This window comes from Octopus bimaculoides, chromosome 27, assembly GCF_046866305.1.
Source record: "Octopus bimaculoides isolate indiv1 chromosome 27, ASM4686630v1, whole genome shotgun sequence".
Taxonomy (NCBI): Eukaryota; Metazoa; Mollusca; class Cephalopoda; order Octopoda; family Octopodidae; genus Octopus; species Octopus bimaculoides.
Window position 1 is genome coordinate 24,530,789 of NC_142954.1, and position 11,835 is coordinate 24,542,623.

The 11,835-nt window shown below is 34.0% G+C and overlaps 1 non-coding gene across 1 annotated transcript; it reads right to left on the minus strand.

Annotated features, from left to right (window-relative positions):
* Positions 1 to 9,644: 9,644 nt before the first annotated feature.
* LOC128251022 (5S ribosomal RNA) lies at positions 9,645 to 9,763 on the minus strand. The gene has a single exon (XR_008266931.1). It is a non-coding gene; the product is annotated as a 5S ribosomal RNA (ribosomal RNA).
* Positions 9,764 to 11,835: the final 2,072 nt, after the last annotated feature.

An 11,835-nucleotide genomic window follows, 5' to 3' on the forward strand; every position in this document is an offset into this window, starting at 1 on the left:
ACTTTACATCTTCAAGCCGTGTGTCTCTTATACATGTGTATGTATAAAATGTACGCGGCTTTTATTTTTGTCTAGTGTGTATCGTAAAAAATAATTTAAGGGAAAAGTTGAAATAACTTGGTTCAATTTTGATTAAAATAACAATAAATATACCCATAAATTATGTTTTATAGCAGAGAACTTGTCAGAAATAATACGTTAGGAAACCGGTGAAAAATGGAACAATATTTCATTTTAAGAATTTGTTTAGTATGTTATTGGTTGTCACAAGACAATTTTATTCAAGAGAATCTCTAAGTTTTTAAATTAAACAAACACAGTTTAAAGCAAAATAGAGAATCCGTGAATATTGGTGGTATAGGTTGTTAACAAAATTTAAGCCATTTTACAGTTGATAGAGATATCAGCATCTTTACAATCTCCGACGAGAGATTATTGTTATATTTGTTAGTGTGATATTTGTTCTCGCGTCTCATCTGTAAATGAAGTTAAGAAAAAATGCGTCACCGTTTTGAACTTAAACTACAATTAATGGCATTTAAATATGATATAAAGAATGTATGCCTTCAGAGTTCATTTCCACAGTTTGACACTACAGCTGCTAAGGCTCTAACGTGCACACTTAATTCGTTTTTGAGGCAACAAATGAGATATTATAGAATTTAGTTTTAGCTATACTACGCGTGAGAGGAGCAAGTTTAAAAGACAATGGAAACATTCTGCTTGGGCTGCCTTCATCTGTGATCAAACTTTTATGTGCTACAATGTTCGAAAGGAACAACATCACGGGTTCTTTCGATTCGTCAGATATAGCAGCAAAATCTCCCTCAAATCGCACGCAGAAAGAATTTTAGTTGGGACGGCATGGAATAATTCTGATCATAATTCTGCATGAACAACCACAACAACAAAGGCAACATCAGCACCGGCAATAGCAGTCGGCTACAGGCATACATTGGCAATCGATGGGTTTAGCGTTGTAGTTTCATGTATTCGAGCTCGATCTTCAGAACCCTCAATTTGGACGATATCTTCGACCATAGTCTTGACCCTGGCAAAGACTTGTGATTAATGCTCACAGGATGAGAATTTACTGAAGGCAGCGAGAAAGACTGGTCGTCTTCATATGTGGTAGACTTTAATCTCCGTTAGCGAGAAATTTAGGGGTCTTTATGAAATTTAGCATTGTTGTAAGTATTTGAGTCAGTTTCTCTCTCTGTCTTTTTCTTTTTTCATAACTAGAAGCAATTTTCGTTCCTTCCTCCCTCCAGTTCTGAAGGCTCTTGTAAGAAGTGTAACAACTTAATTTCTTCTCTGATTAAACAACATAAAACCTATTCTAAATCGGATCCCTTGCTTACATAACGAGGGAGTTTTGACGGATAAATAAATTGTATTTATGTTTGAGGCACATCCAAATTCATAACATTGGTCTATTTCTGCTATGTCCCCTTCAACTAATATAACATATATAGCTCATATGTCACATAATTTATTTTTATTTCCTGAATATTACAATGACTTCAATTTTTAGAACAAAAAAGAAAGTAGAAAGACGAAAAAAAAAAAATGAAATTTCTAATGAATGGACCACACCAAATTGAAAATAAACCTACCCCTCTCTCTCTCTCTATCTTCCGATCTATCTAACTATCTATCTATCTACCTTTACATAAACTTTACTATTATTATTATTAGTAGTAGTAGTATTAGTATTATTTTTACTCCTCTTTCTTGATTATCCTGAAACATCCCACGCTATCTATTTTCCCCCACTTTGCTATCTTTAGGCCTTGAGACAAAATGTATTCATTTACAAATATATTGATACGTATAAAATGGAAAAAAGAAAAAAAGAAAGAGAAGATAAACGAAAGAAAGAAAAATAATGAAATTTCAATGAATTGACCACACCAAATTGAAAAGAAATCCCTTTCTCTCTCCCTCTCTCTGTATATATATATATATATATATATATATTTATATATATCTTTCCCCATATATTTTAAATATTTTTTCTCTTTATTGCTTTTCGTAAAACTTCTCTCTCTATTTGTTTCCTCCCACCGCTTTGCTTTTCTTTCTCTCTCTCTCCCACCTTTTCCCAAAAATCAAAAACAATATTCTACTCTTCTAAACAAAACAGACATCATCCGATTCATATAAATGAACAACGAAACTTTCAGGTTTTATCATTTTGATTTGACTTGTCTTTTCGAGTTCCTAAACGAATGAAAGCGCTAATAACGGATTATCCAAATATTCTGACTATCTCCGATATATATATATATAAGAATGTAATACACTAATGTGATGCATTCTCCAATAATTACAAGAATACTTATACAGGATCAACTAAAAATGAAATGAAACTTAAATATAATTCCCACCTCTCAGGCTTCAAGAATAGAAATAAGGCTAACTCTACAGGATTAAGTAGTTACATTTGGGAACTTAACTATAATAGCAATAATTATATATTAGAATTGGGCATCGAAGCCAAAACTTCTTCATACAACTTTAAAAATAAACGCTGCAATTTATGCATAAATAAGAAATTCTTCATTCTAATGGCCAAATCAGAATTGCTTAAACGATATGAGAAAAACTAGCATGCTTACTTAAAGATGAATGCTAATTCTCTATATACTGCTAATACCTACATTTACATTACTCTTAATAGCTTCCTTGACTAACCTCTGATTACCTCCCTTTGAACCGCCCCCTTTCCATAAAGCACGACATAACATGATAAACCACAATTATATTCAATTTACTTCGACTAACTGAATTATTTATCTTAGATGCACGATGCACATGCGGAGCTATAATTCTCTTCAATATATTCACATTGAAGTTCGATCACTGACTAACAAACTAATTGCTACTGCTGCCATTAACATATATACGATTAAACGAGCGATTTATCGTATTCTTGCCGAGTTAATCTGTTTTAATTACATTAACGAGTAGTAAAACCTGGCCACACATAACAACACTTTATTTATGTATTACACCTATTTACGTAACCCAGATTTAAACCGTACATCACACTTGAACTTTTAAGAGCGTCCTTAATTTTTAACTAGGGCATTATTTGTAATCATAGGGATTTATCTAGCGGACTCAAATAGCGTTATTTGTTACGATTAATGATACTGGATATTACTACCAGGTATAACTCGTTCGACTAACACTGCCGGTCAAATGGTCATTTTCCTCACTCACTGCCCTATTCTACTTGAAGCAACTGTACACACACGTACCATCTTTTAAGGACGCAAAAATGCAAGGCTAAAGACCTAACGAAGGTTTTCCTTTTTACCATTTTCTTTTCTTTCTTCCCTCAAGATTCAATCATCTGTCAGTCTTTCTTTGGTAAAGTTCAAATCACTCTGATGATGCTTGTTACATTGAATGAGATAAACGCAATTTTACATCCAAAATATAAAAAAAACTGAAACAGCTATCAATGTTAACTTAACCATAATTAAACAATGATCATTCAATAGTAAGGATCAGCTTCTAAGTGTTACAAGTTGCTCTATTACTTCTCTTTATATATATATATATATATATATATATATATACACATATTTTAGTATGCATATATGTGTGTGTATGTACGTGGGTGAGAGTGAGTCAATGGCTGTGTGAATATTCATTTATCAGATTGTGTATATAGTATTATGATCAACTAGATACTAATTTTTTCTGTGCTTTACGAAGCAGAGTGATATCTTGTAGAATTATGACTGCTATTTCTAGCAGATTTAGAGAGAGAGTGCTAGAAGATGGGTTTTGCGCCGGGGTAAAATAATTTTATGATTAGAGAAGATGAAACAAAGGACAGAAAGAACGAAGAGAACGAAAGAAAATCAATACAAAGAAATTGTATGTAATCCTGTTAGTGAGAAGAGTAAGAGATCGATAACTTAAGAACGGTATTATTGATTTTATTTCTCACTCTTTCACATACACACACATACAACAACGACAACAAAAGGTCTAGTCACCAACATAAATTGCTATAACAATATAGTGCAACATAAATGCATATTTATATGCATATACTACCAGGATGTTATGCATATTGATAAATACGCAAACGCGACCACAAAGCATGCTTGTATGCAAATATTTATGTATATACACAGATATATTTAGAGTCATTGATAGAAAGATAAATAGATAGATAGGTACATATGTATATCTATATCTATCTATTTATGTCTATCTATAAATATATATGTATATATATATATATATATATATATATATATATATATATATATATATATATATATATATATATGGGGAGGGAGAGAGAGAGGTAGATAGATAGATTGATGATAGATATATATTTGTAGATAAGTAGGTAGATAGAGATATTTGGATACATGTGAATATATACAGAGAGGAGGAGAGAGATTAATCTATATTTATGGATATATGCGTGCGTGCATGTATATAGATATATATGTATGTTTTTATTTATATATATGTATGTATATATGTGTATATATTTATACATATACGTGTGCGTGTGTATGTATGTGACTGCGTATGTGCCTGTATATATAGTTTAAATATGCATACATTTATACATACAAATGCACACACATATTTGTTTATATATATCCCTACGTTCACATACACATGCATACGTGTAAGTGAGTATTTTTGTAAGTATTAAATTATTTAATAGCAAATGTTTATATATGGAAGCGTGCTTTAAACGTTAAACGCTTTATGGCAAATCTTTATTGTTGACGAATATTTTTTGGTCACCTTTGATGTAGTCAATTTCAGTTTTGGTGACATTTGTCTATTCCCCATTAAAAGTTATCACTTCACAGGTTGGCGTATTATATAACTAAAACAATAAAATGAGGAAATAATGTTTTGAAACCTTTATATACATACGTACGTACAGATACAAAATGTCAATAGAGACATATATAAAGACATATATAAAGATATATATATATATATATATATATAAGTGCATATATACATATATATATATATTTATATATATGCGCACATACAGATAATAGATATATGCACTTGTATATATATGTAGTTATATATATTCATCTAAATACCCTTTAGGTTAAGATATTAAAATTTATCAATACGTTCGATATCGTGATCACTAAAATTGTTATTATTATTATTATTATCATCATCATCATCAATGTCATCATCATCATCATCATCATCAGTGTGACCAACATCGTTATATTTCATCTTGCGCATTTATCCATTTTTGTCTTTATTAGAAACAATTAATATTCTTACGACCATAGTAATAACATCAATGCCTACTACTACTACTACTACTGATATTATTATTATCATTAGTAGCAGTAGTTTTAATTTTGTAGCCAATAATATTGATTTTCTAATTGTTTTCATTATTATTAAAATCATTGTGAAGTTGAGTTCAAAAGATCAATGGTGTTCAAGTCTATATTATCGAGAGACAAAATATAATAATCCTTGAAAACGCGCTGAGTCGAAGTTGTAGAATTCCTCGACCTCATTACACATACATTCATACGTTCATACATACATCCATACCTATCTGTCACTATATATACATATACACTATACACACACATATGCATTCATGTGTGTGTATATATATATATATATATATATATATATATATACTTACATACTTACATATATATGATCCCGGCCTTCTGACTGACTTTGGAGTATCTGATTCCTGGAATTCTTGTACATTCTGGATTACTGTTCTTGTTCATTCGGATTACGCCACTCTACACCTAGATTGGCAGTCATTAGAATTTGGCCGTGACTCTTCCAGATTATTTCGTCCTCCTCCTACCTCTCTACTGTTCTACTTCCACTTTCCTCCAATTTTCTCTTTCTCTTTTCCTTTTTGTCGATATCAATAAAGACCTTTTTCTTCACCCATTCACTTCGGGTCATTTCAATATGTTAGCGCGTGTCTATCGTTTGCGATTTTCTTTCGCCGTCTTCCCTTCTTTGGACTTTTCTTGTCTATATTTCTGATGAAGAGCTCCGCTCGCAACGTCAAATCCTCTTAATTTTCTTTCCTTTCATGAGCGTCCAATAACACAGTACTTGTACCACTTCCGCGCGTTGTCGTTTTTTCTTGCTTTTTCTTGTTTGGATTGAATATATATATATATATATATAATATAGATATGCAGGGCAGGGAATCGTCAATTAGTAATAAAATTAATAATTAACAATTTTGCCGGGTAGCTCAGTATGAAAAAACCTTTTTCGGTAAAAAACATTTATAATCATAAATATATAGGGATTGACAGTAACCTGCTTCTCCAACATACTGAGAATTCAGAAATAGCAGTCAAAGAACTACTGATTTCAAAACTACAAATTATTACTCTAGATTGATAGCGATATTTTTGATACACACAGAACAAAAAACAGTAGAGAAGAGTAAAAAAACACTTGCCTTTAGTTAATTTAGTACGATCGTTTCACAGTTAAGAGTAAATAATACTCTATTCTGATCTTCAGCTAAATATTCTAATAAACTTGTTAATGTCTAAATAACTCACGTTAATTTTGACCATGTGAACATCAATACCACGTGAGGAAGACGTTAAGAAATTTATCGGCCAGTAAGTTCAAAATTCCTCGCCCTAATGAATTTCAATTCAGTGTGCATCAGAAATAGTCCCGCATATCTATATTTTAATAATAACTCTAAGGTGGATAGTTAAACCACAGGAATTCGTACGAGTCTCTTTCCTATGCGGGACTATTTCTGATGCACACTGAATTGAAATTCATTAGGGCGAGGGATTTTGAACTTACTGGCCGATAAATTTCTTAACGTCTTCCTCACGTGGTATTGATGTTCACATGGTCAAAATTAACGTGAGTTATTTAGACATTAACAAGTTTATTAGAATATTTAGCTGAAGATCAGAATAGAGTATTATTTACTCTTAACTGTGAAACGATCGTACTAAATTAACTAAAGGCAAGTGTTTTTTTACTCTTCTCTACTGTTTTTTGTTCTGTGTGTATCAAAAATATCGCTATCAATCTAGAGTAATAATTTGTAGTTTTGAAATCAGTAGTTCTTTGACTGCTATTTCTGAATTCTCAGTATGTTGGAGAAGCAGGTTACTGTCAATCCCTATATATTTATGATTATATATATATATATATATATATATATATATATATACATACAGTCTAGTTTATGCAGTTGCGCGCATCTCCTTTTCAATCAATCTTTGTTCAAAGACGCTAACGTTAGCAATATCCTGAACTATAATCCATAATATTTTATGTTATAACGAATTTACATGGAAATAAAGAACTAAATTATTGAATGAAGAAAGAATTTGGCGAATCAGTTAGAGAGTAAATTATAGGTTATGGCATTTATAATTTAGAAAATGTTGGCATGTTCTTCATAATCCTTGCTCATTCTTACGTGAATGCGTCTCGGTTCATCATTTCTTTATCACTTCGCCTCCCTTAGCGACACCACCCCCTCTTTTTCAAACATCCACACATCCAGTTCTGTCTCTCCCTACCCCGACGCTCCACTTATCATTCTCAAGAGTTAACGAGATAACTGAAATGAATAAATAATTGCCAAGTGCTGATGATTTCAAACAATCTGTAAAGCACCATTAGATATTTGCCCAGTCTGATAGCAGGCTGGTGGGACAGAAGAAGAGACAGAGAGAGAGTGAGAGAGCTTTGTCGAGTTTGTGAGAGGAAGTGGGTGAGCGTTACACACAACGTTGGTCAAACTAACAAACTATCGTTAGAGAGCAAGCTCTCATTCATTTGCCGAGATGCATTGCTTTTGGCCAAACTACAAAGTGTACTGGTCCGTGTATGATGAGAACAATATATGTTCATTACCGTTTTCATTGAACTGAGAGAATATTATAACTAAATCCCGCCTTAACAGTCAATTCGGAGATAGGAAAACAAACCGTAATCTAATATTAATCACTGTTATTACTCGTTTAGTTACATTTTCCATTGCATTATTATCATTATTATTATTATTATCATCATTACTATTATTATTATTATTGTTGTTGCTTTTTTTGTTGTTGTTACTGTTATTATTATTATTATTATTATTAAGATCATCATCATCATCGTCGCCATGGTGGTAGTGGTCGTCGTCTTCCTCTTCCTCCTCATTATTATTATTATTATTATTATCATCAACATTATTGTTATTATTACCATTAACAGTATCATCATCAACACCATCTTTATTTTAATGTTACATTATTATCATCATCATTATATCATCATCATCATCATCATCATTATTTTCGTTGTTGTCATTTTTGTTGTTGGCTGATCTTTTGTTGTTCCAGCTGATGTCTACTCATTTATGTATTTATTTTCCGTGTTTATTTTACTCGATTGCTTTGTTATAGTATGTGTCTTTATATTTTATTGAGATGATTAATCAACTATAAGGATATATTGCAGTGCAATTAAGAGGGCTCCTATATGCAAGCAGATAAAAACAGGATATCATTTCATCTCTAGCTTATTTCCCTGACCGCTTGGCGTCAAAGTGCCTCAGAAAATGGACGGCGTATATTACTCACACACACGCATGCAATGCTCTGCAACACATTGTACAGTCCTACATACACACATATATGTATGTATGTATATACATATATAAACATATGTATATACACTGATCGATGGATGAATTCACACATGTGAGTAAATGTGCATATGTATACAGAGAACAGTCTTCTTATGTAAACACGCACTTCCGCATTTTCCCATCCCAGCATGTAGACAGATGCAAGACAACATAAGTCTGATTACATACGCGTCCAAACAATAATGTAGTTGCAACAAAATTGGAATTGGAAAATTATGGAATAACACACATACACTCACATACACAAGCACAGACACACAAGCATATATGTGTGTATGTGTGTGCTTGATTTAGGCCTTGGTGTATGCATTATTATGTGTGTTTTTGCATCTTCTCGTAATGTTATAATGCAAAGATATAAGAAAAAATGTTTAGAAAAAGTTTTCGTTGGAACAATATTGAGTATGATGCACAGTTTTGTTCGACTGAACTTTCAGGTCGCCTTTTCAGGCCAGTGGATGAAAAATTACTCGTTCCTGGAATGTAAAATTCATGTTTATCTCGAGTAAATCAATATGTGCTAGTGTGGTTGAGAGTGAGGAAAAGAGGAAGGAAAAGTCTGTGTGTGTGTGTGTGTGTGTGTGTGTGCGTGTGTGCGCGTGTGTGTGTGTGTATCTGCGTATGTTCTTCTGACTGCCCCACTGAGTAACTCGTTAAACGATTTCCCTTTACTGGTGTATGACTTGGTATTGTTCAAGTGTTATTTCTTTACTACCCACAAGGGGCTACACACAGAGGGGACAAAGAAGGACAGACAAACGGATTAAGTCGATTATATCGACCCCAGTTCGTAACTGGTACTTATTTAATCGACCCCGAAAGGATGAAAGGCAAAGTCGACCGCGGCGAAATTTGAACTCAAAACGTAGCGGCAGACGAAATACCGCTAAGCATTTCGCCCGGCGTGCTAACGTTTCTGCCATCTCGCCGCCTGTATTTTTTTTTTGTGTGCTTACAGCACCTAGGTTTCCCAAGCGGTCACCCATCTAAGTACTCACTAGGCTCGACGTTGCTCAACTTCGGTGATCGGACGAGAACCGGTGCTCTCAGCGTGATATGGCCGTAAGTGTGTTCAACGGGAATGATCCAACCGCATATTTGAATTATATTTAGACGCTCATGTAAGGCAATAAGAAGCGAAACCGACTTGCATCTCAGGGTAAAACCCCAGAAGTCAACATCATCGTCGTCGTCATCATCGTCGTCGTCATTGTCGTCGTCATATTCGTCACATAGATCATCGTCATCCTGATCATCACCATCATTGTCGTCGTCATTTTCACCGTTCTGATGGTCGTCGTCATCGTGAACTTCTTCGTCCTCACCATCCTCATCCTCACCATCCTCCTCCTCCTCTTTTTCCTCCTTATCATCATCATTATTACCGTTGTGGTCGTCGTCATCCTTGCTTACGGTACGTAAATTCATTTCCAGTAAGGTTTGCCCTAAACTATCTTGGGCCCAGGCAGACAAACACAGATAATGGATAATTGCATCACCCTCTTCACATCAGCATTCACCTCACCCTTTTTCACAACTGGTACTTCATTTATCGAGCCCTAGAGGATGGAAGGCAAAGTTGACATCGGCGGAATTTGAACTCAAAACGTAGCGACGTGAAATCCCAAGCGGGATTTCGCCCGGCGTGCTAACGATTCTTCTTGCTCGCGGCCCTCAGAATAACTATTAACATCGGGTTAGAAATGTCCGCTCATATCACACAGTTTTAAAAGATCTGTTTTCTATTTGTCGCAACACGGAAACTATTCTTTATCTAAATACTCCAGGAAGTGACAATGAAAAACCTTTTCGCTAATCACTTCCAACATATGCGATTCTTTGCAGTAGCACAACCTGCAGCAAACTAACTACGTGTCAGTCAGTTTCAGACAAGAATATAATATGTCACATCACTAATTATAGGTGAAATACCCTCGATTTTAAATTAATGGGGGGGATTATCTATGAGCTTACTCGCTCTACGGTAATTGTGAAGCATATATTTCCCAAATTTCTGCTTATGTTCGTAAAAATTGATTCAATGCGTTGGGTAATGTTGTTAAAGAAAAAACAGACCTTGAGAAAATAAATTCAGAATCTTCAGAGTTAGAATAGTTGCGATGAGGATAATAAGAATTATGTCTTTGACGAGCAGCAGGTTTGTAGCCGATGACCTGCTAAGAATAACACCTAACTAACTTTATATTACAGCCTTGACGTGCTATGACATGAGGACACGTTAGTGTAGTCCTACCTATGCAATACAGCAGGAGGTTCAAGGCGGCGGGCTGGCAGAATCGTTAGCACGCTTGGCAAAGTACAAAGCGGCATTTCGTCCGTCCTCACGTTCTGTGTTCAAATTCCGCTGAGGTCCATTCTCCATTTCATCATTTAAGGGTCGATAAGTAACAGTTAATACTGTGGTCAATATAATCAGATTTACCCCTCCTCCTATATTGCCAAAATCTTAAACCAATATAACAGGAGGTTTATTCTGTGAATGGCTTTTTGAACAGTGCTCGACGTGGCCAAACCGAAATAGTAAACTCACCTGTTATAATGTTCTTTTACTTGCTGTTCTTTCACTTATGCACCGAGACAGATTGTTAGATAGCTGTCGCCAAGTTTTTGGTTAGTTACATATTAATGATACCGTACGACAACACATTTTGTATTGATGTTCATAGAATGATTGATAACTATTTATACAACTACCAATCCATAGCCACTCACTGATAACCTCTTACTGCAGAATGCTAAATAAATGTTTTCTCGATGGTGACACATAATTAATGTCTCGTATTAGAATCTGTACCGTCCCTCAATCGTTCTTCATACATCTGTAATGGCCCAAAAGTTTTCCTCAGATTGCAACCTCAAAATCTTAGAAGATTGTTTATAAGAAAGTGATAAAGTAAAATATAAATATGACGTTGCGATATTCTACATTCGGTTAATCTCAATCACAGGTAACTCTTGGTTCCCCCAAAATTAAAAGATATTAAATAATCACTCAATGCGTATTTTGTGTACCGGACAATGAAACTGTAAGAAATAACAGGTAACTATCCCTGAAGTCGAAATCTTACTATTATTATGGAAAGGTTTTACTAAATCTGGAACTGGAAATCCACACACAC